The following is a 20,000-nucleotide window of genomic DNA, read 5'->3' on the forward strand; positions in this document are numbered from 1 at the left end:
CCTGTTCGTTTTAGACATCCCTGCTACTCTGGCTTAGCAAGCTTACATGCAAGTCACTCTTTTCATTCTTATCAATGACAGTTTGAGCAGTCCGACAGGACATCTTTTATGATTAAGCTAACTAGAGAAGCACTGAGATAAGGCCTGTATCCAATTCGTACCTCCAGTAGGCGCCATTCAGCTATTAGTCATCACTATCAGAATTCTGTCAGAACAAGTCAAGGTAACCCCGAGAACCAGCTGTTCGACAAGCATCCAGGCAAGTGGCTCTTTTCAGCCTTATCAACCTCCAGAAGACCCCATTCAACTAGTAGTCGTCGCTATCAGAACTCTGTCAGAACAATTAAAGGTAACCCCAAGAACTGGGAGGATAACTTCGAGATATTCTTGTCAATGGCACAAGATTGTCCGCAAGAACACAAGAACACAAGAGTGAAGGAGAGTGTAAGAGACCATATGGCCTACACTAGGCAGCTTCGTATCCATCACCACTTGTCATCCCCATCCATAAAATTGTTTAATCGTTTCTTAAAACAACCGATAGTTTCAGCGCTCACTATATGGTTATTAAGTCTATTCCATTCGTTGACCACCCTATTAGTAAACCAATTCTTGCCTATTTCCTTCTTAAATCTAAATTTGTCCAGTTTATAACCCTTACTGCGAGTCCTGCCTGTTGTTTTAATATGATGATCTTGTTTGCATCACCCTTATTAAAGCCCTTGATCCACTTGAACACCTCTATTAGATCACCCCGCACTCTGCGTCTTTCCAGAGAGTGTAAGTTAAGGTGCCTAACCCTCTCTTCGTAAGACAAATTTCTGAGTCCATGTATCATTTTGGCCATTCTTCTCTGTACTGATTCTAGTGAATTGATGTCCATTCTATAGGATGGAGACCAAAACTATACCGAACAGTCAAGGATGGATCTGACTATTGCTAGATAGTTTGACAATTACCTCGGCACTTCTACCCGTTACCGTCCTAGTAATGAAACCTAATGCTCCGTTAGCTTTATTCCTGGCGCTAATGCACTGTTTTCTGGTTTTAAGGTCCGGAGTCACTAGAACTTCCAAGTCTCTCTCGCACTCAGTTTTCTCTAAAAGCGTATTATCTAAGCTGTATCTATCTTCGGGGTTGTGTAGCTCTATGCTTAACATGCTACACTTAGAGATATTGAAGTTCATTTGCCATTTCACCGAGCATGCGAACAATTTGTAAAGATCATCCTGCAGAATCTGCGTCGTCTCCTGATCTAATTAGGCGTCCTATTTTAGTGTCGTCCAAAAACTTACTAACATCACTATCTATCCCATCGTCTAAGTCGTTTATATACATAATGAACAACAAAGAACCCAAAACCGAGACCTGGGGAACCCTACTAGTATCATTGCCCCACCAGGATTTTACTCCATTTATGGTGACCCGCTGTTTTCTGTTAATGATCCAAGCTCTAATCCATTCTAACACTTTTCCTCTTATGCCATGGGCTTTGATTTTATTGAGTAGTCTCTGGTGTGGCACCTTGTCGAACGCTTTGCTAAAGTCAAGGTAAGTAGCATCGAAATTATCATTGTTATCTGACGTCTGACGTCTTATATATCTTAGTGTAAAAGGATAGAAGATTAGTCACACATGACTTACCCTTGGAGAAACAATGCTGTGTCACAAATTAAATCATGTCTCTCGATATATTCTCTAAGTCTATTTACTATTATTGATTCAAGCATTCTACCTATAACTGATGTCAAACTGATTGGCCTTTAGTTGCATATAGAAGATTTATCTTCCTTCTTAAAAACAGGAACAACAAAACCAGAGTCTACCTATTCATTAAATATTTCTGTTAACTGGTCGAAAATTTCAAATTTACACTCCTGAAGCACTCTCGGAAAAAAATTCATCTGGACCCGGGGATTTTGTAGCTTTAAGTCTTTCAATCTGCTTGACTACTTCTACTTTATTTATGCTGATATTAGATAGTCTACTTCCTTCATCCCCACTGAAAATCGGATCGCAGTCAGGTGCCTTATATAATCTCTCGTACTTGGGTTTACAGTATTCAGCCGTGAGTGACTTAAAAAAGATAGTGACTCTTTAGGCATTCAGAATAAACTAATAAGAAAATGAGTACCGAATGCGCCTTTTACTCTCGTCTCCGTGAAATATAAAGGGACAAGTGATTTCTTGCAACTGAAGAAACGAAATCAGGCCAATAACTTAATCAATCAAAGACTCCATCTAGAAGGAGCTCACCCCTATCCAAAAATAATTTAGAATCGCCTTTCTTTCACAAAACTGTTAGGATATCATTAGAATACCTCTGTCAATTAACTTGTTTACAAAACTCACATCCTTTTCGAAGAACACAAAAGCTTCATGAAATTATCTGGAGTCATCCAGGACAAAATTTACAAAAAGTGTCATCTTAAAAAAAATTATGGGGGAGCTGTTGCTAGCCTCTAGGTACCTGATTTCAATAACAATATTTATATCCACTGTGTATACACTCCAGTTAATGAACATTTAATTACTTAGAAAATCATATACTTTCACGGGCATAATGTGTGTCTACATCGTTTCAACAACGCACTTAGAAAGCAAGTATATCTAAGTATATATTACATACGTACAGACAAGCCAGAAAGTGCAGTGACACCATTCTCAACAACGAATTCAGAGAATTAAGATCAAGTGCCGCTAAGTACTGGAAAAAAAACCCAGCATCGATACACTGAAAGCTGGTAAATCAACTCTGCTGCAAAAGTTGTGTGTGTCTTATTTTGTATATATATACAGTATATATACATATATATATATATATATATATATATATATATATTTACATATATATATATATATGTGTATGTATATATATATACATATATATCTGATCATTTTTATAACAGTCGCAGGTAGGATTCAAACCCACTGCTTTCGGCCACTCGTAAGATTACCTTCACAGAGTCTTAACCCACTACATCACAGAGGCTGTAAAACCCTTGCAACCTGGAATCGAACGGACTCCCGAGGATAGGAAAGATCACTAACCTGCTATCCCAGTTGCTGTTTTACACAAGGCCCAAGCCCACCAGAGGCAAGGGGTAAGGATCGGAACAAATCCCTTTCACGCTTTTCGCCATTGTAACTATCAGAGAAATTCGCTAGTAACAGCGACATCAATCTGATCATTTTTATGATAAGTTATCAGACTGATGTCGCTGTTACTAGCGAATTTCTCTCTCTCTCTCTCTCACACACACACACACACACACACACACACACACACACACACACACACACACACACACACACACACACACACACACACACACACACACACACACACACACACACACACACACACACACATATATATATATTTATATGTGTGTGTGTGTTTACTTAGTTGTATTATACGGGAAGGGGAGCTATGCTCGTGGTGACTCGTTTTTGTATCTCGCAAGACCAATTATGTTCTTAAATTGTTGTATTGTGTTTGTACACACTATTTCTTCATCCAATTTGTTCCGTAAATCTATCACTCTATGTGCGAAGCTATTCTATGTTCAGGTCTCATCTGCAGTTATCCTTTTTGAGTTTCATTGCATGTCCTCTTGTTTTCCCTCTGTCCCTTTTTAATAGGTCCTCTCTATGAAGGCATTCTTTTCCTTTCATAGTTCTGTAGATTGTGTGTGTGTGTGTGTGTGTGTGTGTGTGTGTGTGTGTGTGTGTGTGTGTGTGTGTGTGTGTGTGTGTGTGTTCACCTTGGTCTTTGGATCACGTGTTGGACTCGTGATCGACAGCTATTTCCCTCCCGGAAGAGAGCTCAGAGCTCGTATGACCGATCTATGGGTTATGCTATGACCTTACACTCACACACACACCCAACTCTCCGTCCACTAGAGTTGGAGTAACGACTTGAGGCGCAGTGATACTGAATTAATTTCAGCACTGGGCAGGATTCGAACCCAGTACCCCCGGTACCACCGTGCTGAGAGTCTGAGCCTCTACCAACTGCGCCACCGAGTCGTGTGTGTGTGTGTGTGTGTGTGTGTGTGTGTGTGTGTGTGTGTGTGTGTGTGTGTGTGTGTGTGTGTGTGTGTGTGTGTGTGTGTGTGTTTGTTTGTTTGTTTTGTGTGTGGTTGTGTGTGTGTGTGTGTGTGTGTGTGTGTGTGTGTGTGTGTGTGTGTGTGTGTGTGTGTGTGTGTGTGTGTGTGTGTGTGTGTGTGTGTGTGTGTGTGTGTGTGTGTGTGTGTGGAAGAGAGGCAGTATGTTTGTGGGAAGAATTACACTGGCCTGCGAAGTTTCAAAGGTAAAGCATCTGATAACTAATTCTAGGGTAATTTGCTATGCAAAATCTAAAAATCACACTCATTTTATTCAATCAGGTCACGTTTTTGAGATACGAGGCGGTAAATATAATTAAAAACGCCATTTAGTGCTATTTATTCCCTTTAATTTTGGAAAAAAATTCTTGACAAAAGAAATAATTTTTTCTTGCATAGTTCAGAAGATAAAGAGGATATATTACAGAAAATCAAATCATGGATGAAGGGCCTTTTCAATGACTTTCTCCTGTGTTGGGTAGCCACCACGTCTCGTTTCAAACACCAACAGTAGTCCGCAAGAAAGTTCACATCCCACCGGCCTTGGTAGCGTTCTTCCATGACACGAATATCCTGGTGGAAACGTTCTCCTTGTTCCTCACTGAAGTCACCACAGTTCTGAGGGAAATAGTCTAAGTGGGACCGTAGAAAGTGCATTTTGACTGACATGCGAGCCCCTAATTTTTTATAGCTGTTCAAGAGCTCATCGACTTCTTTCTCGTATTCTGCACTTCGGTTATTTCCTAGAAAGTTTCTTATCACTGACTTAAGCGACCACCAAACGGACAGCTCAGCTGCATTCAGTGCATCGTCAAACACTGAGTCCTTCATAAGTTCCCTTATCTGAGGCCCATCAAAGATGCCACCCTTAAGCTTTTCCAGACTGATCCGAGGAAACTTCTGCTGAAGAAAAGTAAATCCCATGCCGTCCTTGTCCATTGCCTTCACAAAGTTCTTCATCAGTCCCAGTTTGATATGTAAAGGTGGGAGTAAGACCTTGTTTGGTTCAACAAGAGAACGAGCCTGAACATTGTGTGAACCAGGTTCCAAACGTTGTCGTGGTGGCCATTCTTGTCTGACAAAATGTTGATCATCAGCCCGACTATCTCACAAACACAAAAAGCATGGATACTTTGTGTACCCACCCTGTAGTCCCAAAACCAATCCAACTACCTTAAGATCTCCACAGATCAACGAACCATGGTCATTGTAGTTCAGAGCAGACAGTAGCTGATCCATGTTGTCATGAGTTTCTTTCATTTGCACCGAATGATCGATTGGAATTGAAGAGTATTTATTTCCGTTGTGAAGGAGGACTGCCTTGAGACTTCTGCTGGAAGAGTCGATGAACAGTCTCCATTCGGTAGCAACATAGTCCAGCCCCATTGATTGAATCAAACCAGCAATGTTGTTGCAGTAAACTAATGACGAGTCCTTCTGGGTTGTGAAGAACTGTCTAAATTCTCTTTCACGCTCTCGGTACCAAAAGAATGTTGTCTCAGGTGCTAGCAAATTTTTCTCACGAAGACGAGAACCCAGAAGCTGTGCTGATTCCTTTGATAGGTTTAGATCCCGTGTCAGGTCATTGAGATCTGCTTGTGTTAGAGGCACTGGCCGGTCATTCTCTTCTGGCATGTATTCTCCACCCTCTGCCCTGTCTAGTGCGTTATCAGATTCCGATTCAGAGATAGATTCCATTGCAACATCTGGCTCGGGAACGGGCAGGCCTGGACCATGAGGGACTGGTCGTATGGCAGACGGAACATTAGGATACTGAATACAATGCTTGTTCTTGCGGTTGACTCATTTAAGATTAGTCATGCAGAAATAGCAGTCTGACACATGATCTTTACTCTCTCTCCAAACCATTGGAACAGCGAATGGCATACTCTTCCTTTTTTATTTCTACAGTCACGCAAATTCTCGACACATGTTTTGCAGCTAACATGGGGTGCAAATGGCTTGTCCTGGTCCCCAAGCTTAACTCCAAAGTAAGCATGATATGCCTTCTTCACAAAATCAGTTATATTTGCTAGTCGACGAGGAAGAATAACATTGCCACATATGTAGCAGAACCTATCAGGATGATTTGTGCATTTGCGTTCCATTTTCTGTCAATCTAAGATACGTGTCCAAAATAGAAACACAAGAAGCACAGATTCTTGTAAAAAGCACAGATTCTTATAAAATCAGTCACATTGATTGGAGATCACACTTTTCTAAACCATTTTCAGTTTCAGTGTTGTCAATGCAGTTTGTCAATGTAGTCAATGCAGTTTCAGTTTCAGTTTCGGTTTCAGTTTCCTGAAAGTAAACAAAAACATCATTAGGTTTCAGTATCAGTTTCGGGGTGCTACAGTATAATTTTTATGCAAAAAAAAAAATAAGAATAGGCTATACCTGCAGCCTCGTTTTCCTTATACCTAGTACTATACAAGGCCCAAATGTCGCACTTCTCATATCTCAAAAACTAGACCTAATCCAAGGAAACAGATGGCATTTTTGGATTCAGCGCACAAAAAAACCTACAAATCACTTGAAAAACCTTCGACCTTTGACAAAAAAAAAAAAAATTAAACGCAGGCCAGTGTTATGGATGTGTCGGAATTGAGTGAACAAAGTTGAACGAAAGAGGCGATTTTGAGTTTGTGAGTGTAGGTAAGAGGAGCGAGAAAAGTTGCTATACTAGTAAGTGAAGAGATCGTTAAGCGCCTGGTGGATGGGAAGGAGGTTTCTTCAAGTTCAATGTTCATGAAGCTCAAACTGGGAAGTTTGATATGGGTCTTTGTAAGTGCCTATGGGCCTGTGTAGTGAGAAAAGTGTAGAGGAAAGGAAGACTTTTTGGATAGCTTTAAATGAGTGCATAGATTCTTTATGGAGAAATATCATGGTGGTGCTATTGGGAGCCTTTAATGCTAGGTTTGGAAAGGAACCAATCGACGGAATGGTTGGGGAACACGGAGTTTCAGGAAAAAATTATGATTTTTTTTTTTTTTTTTTTTTTTTTTTTTTTTTTTTTTTTTTTTTTTTTTTTTTTTTTTTTTTTTTTTTTTTTTTTTTTTTTTTTTTTATTTTGTAATCCTTTGTAAATCGTAGTGGAGAGTTGATGGTGCCTAGTGAGAGAGTTCATCATAGAAAGTACATTGTATTGGAAAAAAGTCAAGCACAAGTATAAATGGGATAGGGTGTTGGATGCAAGGGTGTTAGATAGGGCGTTATTGGACTATGTAGTGGTAAACAGAAGAATAGTAGGAAGAGTTAATGATCTACATGTTCTATGGGGGAGAGAGTGGGGAGATATCAGATAATTTTTTGTTGGAAGGTAAGCTGAGAGTAGAGGATAGATGGAGAAAGAGGAAAAGGACAGCAGAAGGTGGGGAGATCTGTAAAGTAAACTGCTTAAATGAGAAAGAAAAGGAGAAGGATTAGAAGAAGAAGCTGAGAGAGGAGTGGGAGGGAGTGAAGGATAGAGTGAAGGATAGAACTAGGTGTGGAGGGGGAATGAAGATGATTAAAGGAAGGAGTCACAACGTGTATAAAAATAGTATGTGAAACAAGGAGGACGGGAGTAAATATTAGGAAGGGTAGTGAGAAGTAGGATGAAGAAGCAAAGAGGGTTATAGAAGAGAAGAAGCGAGCTTTCACAGGTTAGTTAGGACGAGAAAATCATATCAGTGGTATAAAGAAAAGAAAAAAGGAGTAAATCATAAAATAAAGAAGGCAAAGAGGAGAGCAGATGTGAAATGGGGTAAGATTATGACAGAATTTTTTTAAAGTAATGAAAAGATCTTTTTAGAAAGAAATTAAGAGAGGATGAGGAGGGGAATCAAGTAGAGAAGAAAAGGTAAAAGATGCAGATGGAGAGATGATAATAGAAGAGACGGTATAAAGAGGAAGATGGGCAGAATATTTTTCGAAGTTACTAAATGTGAGGGAAGATAGGAAGGAAAAGGTAGCTGCAGTTTGTAGTGCCAAGAAAATGACCGTGATGAGTGAGGAAAATGGAGGAGAAATAAGGAAAGATGAAGTGAAGGTAGTTGTTAAAATGATGAGAGTAGGTAAGCCACTTGGATCGGGTGGGTGTCATGCTGGCTGGTGAGGTTATTTAATGTTTGTTTAGGAGGAGTAAGAGTGCTGGAGGACTGGAGGAGTGCCTGTATAGTTCCACTTTACATGGTAAAAGGGTAGAAGTGTGAGTGTAGTAGTATTAGAGGGATCAGTTTGTTAAGTGTAGTTGGGAAAGCTTATGGGTAGGTCTTAATTGAGATGATTAGGAGAGGAACAGAGGGAGTAATTGGTGAGGAACAGTGTGGGTTTAGGACAGATAGGGTTTACGTATATCATATTTTTGTGGTAAGACAGATATGTGAGAAAACTTTTGGAAAAGATAAGAATGTCTTTTGGGCCTCTATGGATTTGGAAAAGGCTTATGACAAGGTAGACAGGAGGGCACTGTGGGAGATATTGCATATACAGGGTGGGGCGCGGAAACTTCCCGATTTGAAATGTGTCTGTTTATGGCAACACTAGTTGTGGTAAAGTGGGGTGGGGCTAGCTGGGAGGGGGTTGGTGGGAGGTTTGTGTTCACACCCGAGTCAGTTGGAAATATGCAGTGGTCGAGAGAGGAGCGCGCTTTTGCTGTCGAGGCGTATTTCTCTAACGGCTGTTCTGTCATCACAGTGCAGCGTGCCTTCAGACATCACTTTGGAATTCCTCCTCGAGGCCGTGTTCCTGATCACAAATCAATTTCATTGTGGGTGGAAGCCTTCAGAGAAACGGGGAATGTTTCCAGAAGAAGAAGAGGACCAACAAAGACCGTTAGAACACCTGAGAATGTGGAACGGGTCCGCCAGTCTATGCTGCGGTCCCCCAGGCGTTCCGCTCGGAAACATTCAGCTGCTCTTGGCATGTCAACACGTTCTCTTCGTCGAATTCTCCACGATGAACTCCATCTTCACCCATACAAAATGGTTTTGGTCCAACAACTGACGGAACGTGATTATGTAACCCGGCAAACATCATGTGAGCAGCTGCTTGACACCTTACCCAACGGTGCACTTGTGTTCTTCTCAGATGAGGCACATTTTCACCTTAGTGGCTGTGTGAACAAGCAGAATATGAGATACTGGTGTGAAACAAAACCCAGAGAACTTCATGAGAGGCCCCTTCATTCGGATCGTGTCACGGTATGGTGTGCAGTGTCAAGAGTAGGGATCATTGGCCCTTACTTTTTCCAAGAAAACGGTGTTGCCGTAACAGTGACTTCAGAACGCTATGTGACAATGCTCAGGGAGTTTTCTATGCCTGCTCTCATTAATATGGACCTGGATAATGACAACGTGTGGTTCCAGCAAGATGGGGCCACAGCCCACACTGCACGCATTTCAATGGGATTCCTGAGAGAAGCTTTTCCCGACCGACTGATTTCCCTGAGAGGAGACTTAAACTGGCCTGAGCGCTCACCTGATTTAGCCCCCTGTGATTATTTCCTGTGGGGATATCTCAAATCCCTGGTTTATAACGACCGTCCACAGACCCTGGAAAACCTACAGAACGCCATTCGAACTGAAATAGCCGAGATACCGCTCAACATGCTGGAGAGAATAGACCAAAGCTTCCGAAATCGTCTGAATCAGTGTATTGACAATAGAGGTGGACATTTAAAAGATATTGTCTTTAAAACAGCGTAAAAGTAAATCTTCCATGTTGTGTGAAAGGCATAAAAGAAGAATAAAGAATTGTGAAGTGTAAACAGGTTTTTATTTCATTCTCAAATCGGGAAGTTTCCGCGCCCCACCCTGTATATGGGATATGAGGAAAGCAGTTTTGAGCATTCAACAGTTTTTAAAAGAGTAGTCGAGTTTGTGTTAGAATCAGATATGGAGAGAGTGCTTTGTTTGAGGTAAAGGTGGGACTTCACCCGAGGTGTGTTATAACGCCTTGGCTGTTCAATTTATACACGGATGATGTGGTGCGAGAGCTAAAGGCATGAGTAATGGGCCAGGGAGTGGAGATGGTTAAAGGAAATGGAGAAAAGTGGGAGATAAGCCAGTTGTTGTTTGCTAACGACACTGCAATTGTAGCAGGATCAGAGAAGGGATTCAGGAAGTTAATGACACAGTTTGGTAAGGTACCAAAGAAGGAAGTTAAAGATAAATGTGGGCAAGAGTAAGGTGATGATATGTACTAGTGGAGTAAGTGGCAGCAGACTGGAAGCGAGTATTAAAGGAGAGACACTGGAGGAAATGGTTACCTTTAGATACTTGAATAAGAATGGGGCGAGAAAGGAAGGAGTGGAAATGGAGGTAGAGTGTAGACTGATAAAAGCAAGTAAATTCCTTGGGGGAATGAATAGTATAATGAGAATTTGACATTTGGGAATGGATAATAAGAGGAGATTGTATGAAGGAGTGATTGTGCCGACAGGACTGTATAGGTCAGAACAAGTAACCTAAGAGAGGAAGAGAGGAGGAATTCGAATGTGTTTGAGGTGAGGTGCTTGAGAAGTATGATAGGGTGAGAAACAAGGTGAGAAGGAGAATGAGGGTGGAGAGGGAGTTGGTAGATAGGGTTGATAAAAAAGTATTGGAATGGTTTGAGCACATGGAATGAAAGAGTGAAGAATGATTAGTAAGAGTTGTGGAAGGCAGAGGTAGAAGGAGTGAACATCAAGGGACGACTAAGGATGAGATGGATGGATGGGGTGAAAGGGGCAATGGTAAAAAGGCTAAGGTCTGTTCAGGAAGGACGGGAGAAGGCAGAAGATAGGGATGAATAGAGAATGATTGTGTATGTATGATGATGCGATGCATATAAGGGAGTGGATGGGGGATGGGAGTGAGTCAGTATGTGTGAAAAAATAATTTGACGCAATACAAAGGAATTCATCCTCGTCTTCTATTTTTCTACATGAGAAGGCGTAGAAGGGGGTTGCCGATTTAATGAATCGTCCTTGCTGTGGATGCGCTGTGTCTAGCGGCACTGCTTCTGACCCATGGCGCTGGGCGATATTCAGGGATGACCAGTCATCCAGGTAGAGCCACGATAAGAGGGTGAGAGTGGGATGATAGGGAGTGGAGTATATGGGGACGGAATAGGTGGGAGTAGATTTTATGCCTTTATTTTTTGGCTACCTCCCTTATTAGGAGGAAAGACCCCATGGTATATGTATGTATATATATATATATATATATATATATATATATATATATATGTACACACACACACACACACACACACACACACACACACACACACACACACACACACACACACACACACATGTATATATATAATATATATATATATATATATATATGTGTGTGTGTGTGTGTGTGTGTGTGTGTGTGTGTGTGTGTGTGTGTGTGTGTGTGTGTGTGTGTGTGTGTGTGTGTGTGTGTGTGTGTGTATCTATGTATATTTCTTTTTCTAAAATTGTCTTTTGTTTTGTCTGAAATCTCGAGATGAGCGATCTGGAAAAGTGTCTTTTGTTCTGTCTGAAATCTCGAGATGAGCGATCTGGAAAAGTGTCTTTTGTTTCTATTTGTTGTATAAATTTGAATTGTACTAGTTTGTTTATTTACTTTATTTATTTATTCATTTATTTATTATATTATTAATTGTTTGTCTGCTTATCTATATATTTATTATCTTATTTAAGCATTTACCTAACTGTTTTTTGTATTTTTATATATTCATTCATATTTTATATGTTAATATCTTTCTTAATTTTTTTTATTAGTTATATATCTTTTTTTGGGGGGGAGTCATTTAATGTTCGTGGATGTGGTACAATTGAAAGTAAAAGGGAAGAGATAGGCACTATGTTTATGAAAAGAAAGATGGATGTGTTGGCATTGAGTGAAACTAAGTTGAAAGGGAGGGGCGAGTGTGAGTTTGGGAGTGTAGTTGGGAGGTTCTCACTAGTGAGGAGAGAATGATTTCGGATGGTTTGGACACATGGAAAGAATGAATAAAGAAAGACGAGTAAAACAGGCGTGGAAGGCAGAGGTGGAAGGAGTGAACATGAGAGGGCGACCTAGGATGAAATGCATGGATGGGGTAAAAGGGGCATTGGAAAAGAGGGGAATGTCTGTTGAGGAAGGACGGGAGAGGACAGAAGATAGGGGTGAATGAAAAATGGTTGTGTATGGATGATGTTGTGATGTGTGTGAGGGGGTTGGGAGTTAGGGGTGAGGGAGTACGTATGAGAAATAGATTGACGCAGCCCGAAGGGATTTCTCCCGTCTCGTTTTCTGCATGATGGGACATAGAGGGGGGGGGGGTTGTCGATTTAATGAAGTGGCCTTGCTGTGGATGCTATGGATGTGAGTATTAAGGGAGAGACTGGAGAAGGGGATAGTTTTAGATATTTGGATTCGAATGTGGCAGGAAACGGAAGGGTGGAGGTGGAGGTAGAATGTGAATTAAGAGAAGCGAGTAAATGCCTTGGTGGAATAAATAGTGTAATGAGAAATAGACATTTGGAGATGGATGCTAAGAGGAGAGTGTATGAAAGGGTGATTATGCTGACAACAATATACGGGGCAGAAACATGGAACATAAGAGAGGAAGAGAAAAGGATTTTGAGTGTGTTTGAGATGAGGTGTCTGAGAAGTATGATAGGGGTTATTAGGCTGGATAGAGTGAGAAATGAGGAGGTGAGGAGGAGAACGGGGATAGAAAGGGAGCTGGGAGATAGGGTGGATGAAAGAGTATTGGGATGGTTTGGACACATGGAAAGAATGAGTGAAGAAAGCCTAGTAAAAGAGGTGTGGGAGGCAGATGTGGAAGGAGTGAACATGAAGTGGCGACCTAGGATGTGATGGATGGATTGGTAGAAGGGGATTTGGGGGAAGAGGGGAAGGTCTGTTGAAGAAGGAAGGAAAAGGACAGAAGACAGGGGTGAATGGAGAATGATTGTATATAGATGATGTTGTGATGCATGAAGTGGAATGGATTGGACTAAAATCTACTGTTTCCAAATTTGCCGATGATACAAAACTGTGCGGAGTGGCAAATGATCACTCAAACCAATTAGATATTCAAGAAGATTTAGATAAATTACAGCAATAGTCTGAAAAGTGGCTAATGAAATTTAACACATAGGTAAAAATAACAGTAAGTACGATTACAAGTTATTTGGAAATTCGTTAACAAAAATGGATAGTGAAAAAGATCTCGGCGTAATTATCAGTAACGACCTCAAATCATCCAAGCAGTGTATTTCAGCCTCTGAGAAAGCAAATAAGATTCTAGGACAGATTGCGCGATCTTTTGATTTAAAAAATCCATCACTCATTAACAAGCTATATAAATCGTTAGTTCGTCCGCATTTGGAGTATGCTGTTTCCGTGTGGTCACCGAATCTCGTTAAAGACATTGACAGACTGGAAAGAGTACAACGGCGAGCCACAAAACTGATTCCAAATATCAAAAATAAATCATACGAAAATCGACTAAAGCACATGAATCTGTTTTCCCTAAAAAAGTGTAGACTCAGAGGTGACTTGATACAGGTCTTTAAGATTTTAAAGGGAATTGACAACATCAAAAGTGACAAAATTTTCACTTTGAATGAGAATCAGACAAAAAACAATGGTCTCAAACTGTCCGGAAATAGATTCAATTTGGAAGTAGGTAGAAACAACTTTGCCAACCGTGTAGTTAATGAATGGAATAAATTTCCTGCACAGGTAGTGCAATGTAGTTCAGGTCGAAGCTTTAAGAATCATTTAGATAAATACCTAAGTAAGATGCTGTAATGATTATAATTTATGTTATATTATTTGTTTTTGTTTTGTTATCATTTGTCTGTCTGATTTTCATTTATCATTAGTTATATATCAATTTATTATTATTTACTATTTACCTGTTTGTTTATTATTTGAACTATACTTATGCATTTATTTATGTATTACATTTGTTATTTACATTATAGTTTTTATTTATTATTTCATTATTAATATGATTTTTTTTTCTTTTTCTTTTTTTCTTTTTTTTTGTATCCGACCTAGATATGGATCAAAAGGTCTCCTGTCGGCATGCTCCGCCTTTGTAATCCTTTGTAATGTGTGAGCAAAAATTGACGCAGCCCGAAGAGATTTCTCCCCGTCATATTTTCTGCATGAGGAGACGGAGAGGGAGGGGGGTCACCGATTTAATGAAGCGGCCTTGCAGTGAATTTGCTGTGTCTTGCAACACTGCTTCTGACTCAGAGCAGTGGGTAAGATGCAGGGATGAGCCATCATCCAGGAGGTGCCAAGATAAGAGGAAGGGAAGTGAAGTGTGATAGGGACGGAATGGGTGGGAGTGGTTTTTATGTCTTTGTTTTTTTGCTACCTCATTTATACATACATACATATACCAAGGCTTTCCCCCTTACAAGGGAGGTAGCCAAAAAGGGAAAGGCATAAAATCACCTCCACCCATTCCATCCATGAATACACTCCACACCCCTCCACCCTCCCTCTTATCTGAGCACCTCCTGGATGACGGGTCATCCCTGCACCTTGTCCACTGCATTTACTCGCTTCTCTCAATCTACATTCTACCTCCACCTTCACTCCACCTTTTTCCTGCCACATTTGCACCCAAGTATCTAAAACTATCCACTTCCTCCTGTCGCTTTCCCTTAAGGGGGAAAAAGCCTTTGATATATGTATTTATATGTATGTTGTTTATTTACTTGTTTTTTATTTATTTACTTATGTATTTATTTTCTTATTCTATATGTTAATTTTATTATTTATTTAGCAAAACTTACATTTTTGTGATAACTAAATAAAAAACTTATCAAAGTGTAGCTCAAGGCAATACCCTTGAGCTACACTAGACAGACAGACAGACAGACAGACAAAGGGAGAGAGAGAGAGAGAGAGAGAGAGAGAGAGAGAGAGAGAGAGAGAGAGAGAGAGAGAGAGAGAGAGAGAGAGAGAGAGAGAGAGAGAGAGAGAGAGAGAGAGAGAGAGAGAGAGAGAGAGAGAGAGAGAGAAAGGGAGGGTGAGACACAGAGAAAAAGAATGAAAGCGAAACTACTGAAAAATAAATTGGATATCGACAAAGAGGTAAAAAAGAAATCACATCAGATGACAGCAGTATCAGGAACTAGCGCTGCTTACGTTCCACCTGATCGAAGTGGAAGCGACGTGGCGGAAAATCCAATACTCTTGTCGTAACCTGAGTTTTTATGGATCGGTTAGAGCTCACAACAGTTTATGACCCTTTCCTTTACGTAAAGTAGGATTGAGCTGGAAAGAGGTTGAAAATGAAAGAGGGTGGTCAGCTCAAGTGTGTGAACAGAATAAACTGGGTCACTCAAAACACGTGTAAAAAAGAAACTCTATGAATTATTATGCCATTCTTGTGTTCAGATTTATGTCAATCTAACTAGATTTATTAATGAATTTAAGATCTAGTGCTACAGACACTATGCTTCCAAATATTATGCAGCTGCTTTATTGTTCTCTTAATTAAAGGAAAGACAGCTTCCAATACATATCTTTCCAATCTTACAATCAATCTATTCAAAATATATTTTAGTAATTAATCATTTGAATGCTAAGTTAGGCTACATCATATATGAAATACGAGGGTTATTATACGGTGTAATATATGCACAAACTATTTAAGTTTTCTTGTAAAATTGTGGATTTGCATTAAAAGGACCTTTTCATGAAAGCAGATGTCTATTAGTTTGTATGATCTTATTGGAATATGTTTTAAGGGAGGAAAATTTGTGTATGTACATATGAATAAGTACACGCATACACACACACACACACACACACACACACACACACACACTCACACACACACACACACACACACACACACACACACACACACACACACACACACACACACACACACACACACACACACAAACACACACACACACACACACACACACACACACACACACACACACACACACACACACACACACACACACACACACACACACACATACACACAGCCCGGTAGCGGATTGGTAAAGCACTGGCCTCACAAGCCGGAGAACCGGGGTTCGATTCCCCGGCCGGGCGGAGACAAGTTGGGTTTGTCTCCTTTTACGTGTAGCCCCTGTTCACCTAGCAGCGAGTAGGTACGGGACGTTAGTCAAGGAGTTGTGACCTTGCTGTCCCGGTGTGTGGAGTTTGAGTGGTCTCAGACCTACCCAGAGATCTGCTAATAATGAGCTCTGAGCTCACTGCCGTAGGGTGGTGTCTGGCTGTCTCGAAAAGAGGCTGCAGCAGATCCGAGGTGAATACATACACACACACACACACACACACACACACACACACACACACACACACACACACACACACACACACACACACACACACACACACACACACACACACACACACACACACACACACACACACACACATACACACACACACACATACACGCGCGCGCACACATACACACACACAAACACACACACACACACACACACACACACACACACACACACACACACACACACACACACACACACACACACACACACACACACACACACACAATACCAAGTTCCTCTGATCTCACCCTATCCATATCTGATCTGTTTTGCTTAACTTTTCTTCATTAAAACGATAAGCAGTTTCCTCTAGGTAAGTGTTAAGCTCCGTCCTCATCAATATAGTGTGGTTTGTTTATTGACATGCCATCGTTTGCCCGGGAGGAGGTATGTAGGCAAAAGAGGCAAGTTCGTTCTCTACATATGTCAGCTTTGTCTTGAATGATGCTTGTTACTGACAGGATTTGAACGACAACCATCGTTCTAACTCTCTCTCTCTCTCTCTCTCTCTCTCTCTCTCTCTCTCTCTCTCTCTCTCTCTCTCTCTCTCTCTCTCTCTCCCTCTCCCTCTCCCTCACCCTCTCCCTCTCTCTCTCTCTCTCTCTCTCTCTCTCTCTCTCTCTCTCTCTCTCTCTCTCTCTCTCTCTCTCTCTCTCTCTCTCTCTCTCTCTCTCTCTCTCTCTCTCTCTCTCTCTCTCTCTCTCTCTCTCTCTCTCTCTCTCTCTCTCTCTCTCTCTCTCTCTCTATCTGTCAATCTATCTATCTATCTATCTATCTATCTATCTATCTATCTATCTATCTATCTATCTATCTATCTATCTATCTATCAATCTATCTATCTATCTACCTATCTATCTATCTATCTATCTCTTTCTTGTTATTATTTTGTCATGCTCATGTGGTCTTCACTTTAGAAATATAACAACAAGTGTAAGGTAATTTTGTAGGGTGCCAAGATATAACTACAAATAATTTGAAAATGTATTTAAATATAATTGAATCTGATCCACCTATATCTATTTGTCCCATCTTTCATTTTTGTCTCCCCTCAAACGAAGAAAACAGTTTAATGTTAAAAAGACAAACTGGAAAAGTTGTTCATCTGTGATAACTAAGGAATTCCTGGAATACTTATCACGTACAAGGTATGTTTACCTGCTTGAATACATACTAATCTTAGCATCAAGCAACACCCTGGAAATTAATATTCGACAGCCCATAGATAAGACCCGAACATAGAACCCTCTAAACAGTCTTTTATCCCAAGGAAGGTTCTCTAGTATCCTTTCTCTCCAAACTAAAATAGTAGACAACCACTAACCCCTGACGTGCATGAGGAGATGTTCTATATAATTAATTGGGTACATATAGTTAAGTATGCTTTTACTATTCCTGCACGGAAGGGAGGCACGGAGAAGGACTGGATAAAGAGAGGGTGTGGGTGAGGATCAGGGTGGTGGCGGCTGGTGGTGCGCGTCAGAAAAATGGCTCAAGGGTATTGACAAAGCGAAGAGAACGGATGTGAGCAAGAAGGCTGAAGAATATTAGCCATTTATGATTAGCCCTAAAAACGTAAGAAACAGGACTTTGAGTTATATATTTAAGGTTAGATTGACAGCGTCATACTTAATGTAACTCGGAGCACAGACAATCTAACAGATATTGTATAATGACTATGAGATAAAGGAAGTAATCCAATATGTACGAGTATATGTACGTATATTTAATTTTTGGGTCGGTAAGAGCGTAAGGCATATATGGTATAGGAATGAAGTAGGGTGCAAATATCTACGAAAGGAAAGGATTCATGCATCCGGAAACGGAAGTATTACTTAAAGTTTATCAAGATATGAGGAAAGAGTTCCATCTTCCTGAAAAGGTAAAGAGAATGAGAGCGGCAGTCTGGGGAAACTGATCGCTCTGAGAATTAAACTTGCACAACTGCTCAAAGTACTTGACCCATCAAGTTCTACACCCATCAATGCTTGACACTAGGTTTTTATCGATTGTTTGGACAATGCTCACCTGGGTCACATATTTAGATCAGGGTTTTACCAGGATTTCGTATGTAGGTCTGAGGTATTTTATAGGCTATTCAATATATTCTCCCTTTCCTCTCACAGTATAGCTTTAGCCCAATGTTTTAGTGCCTTGTACAGGTCCAGGCTCACACCCAATTAGGTAGCATGACTTATCAATAAATTCCCTGGAGGGCCCCATTACTATTATGAAACACCTAGGAGGTGTAACTTTTGATAATAATATCAACGTTGCTCACTATTTTTACATCAGAGAAAGACAATACATTCGTTCTAAACCTCTGAGTTTCGCCTTATGGAAAACTCTCATGCGATTCATCCTGAGTATGGTTTAATTATTGTGTTTCGTTTACATCACATAAGCCACCTGCTTAACTGGCTTAGTGAATGAAACGGGGGCAGCTTATAAGCCCGTCCCACCTGAAGTGTCTTGTCTGAATGCCATATAAATAGATAGATGTAAAGATTCACTCTTCCACATACCTATCAACCACATGGTACAACGAGGAAAGTCTAAACGGTGACTGTTTATTTATAATAAAAACAGCCCCATGGGTCATGGAAGAGTATACGTACTCACAACCTTGACACTTTGGTGAGAGTAATGTGGCCCATTCGGTGTTGGCCCGGGCGGTAGTTATTTGACTTAGGGCGTGCCTTTAATGATAGTTTAAGTCGAGCAACTTATCAAATATTCCTCTGAATGCCTGAATTCCAGGAAGGAACACCCGCTCTAGCCTGAATTAGGGCCTAAAGAGGCAGCTAGCCTCAGGGAAGCAGATCAACGCATCCAAAGGACTCTGACATCGCTCAGCTTCTAGGATTAGTTGCTCCCATGAAGTTTCCTGATGTTACTAATCAGAACAAGGGTGTTCCTCGAATCAGAAGTATAAACTTCTCTTGATTTTGGAATGCTGTGGCTGAGTAAAGCCATGCATAACTCCATAGATTTTATATATGCACCATAAATAAACTAACAGTGAGGTAAAGGAAGTAATTCAACATATACGAGTAAATGTACATGTATTTCACTATTTGTTTGGGTAACCAAATCACGTATGGAATGACATATTTCACCTGCCATAATTAAATTCGATACACTGGGGCATTGAAAAGCTGTACAAACCTATCATCAGCTGAGAGTGCACGCCTAATAGATGGGGACACTTATTACTTCACTCACACGCCAACACCATTTTCCACGATTTCTCTGAGTTAGCCCCCATGCAGCCACAATTCTTAATTAAATACTTGGCGGAATCGGTCGACTTGCTATAGCCATGTGTTCTATGAACAAGTTGAAAAAATGGCTAGATTAGGAAAGGCTAAACCAGTTTTACCCGGATTCTGCACAATGAAACAACTGAGCAACATAATTCAATGTAATTTCATAATATTCTAACTCTCAACCATTGATTACAGATAGTCTCTTTTGGTATAATGTAAGTTTCCAATTTAATATTTCATGTCAAACAATTATTACCTTGAAGATATTGACTCTCTCTTTATTGAAGGATGCTTTTGCTCATCCCAAAAATTTAG

This window comes from Oratosquilla oratoria, chromosome 19, assembly GCF_046742065.1.
Source record: "Oratosquilla oratoria isolate Oo_2021 chromosome 19, ASM4674206v1, whole genome shotgun sequence".
Classification (NCBI taxonomy): domain Eukaryota; kingdom Metazoa; phylum Arthropoda; class Malacostraca; order Stomatopoda; family Squillidae; genus Oratosquilla; species Oratosquilla oratoria.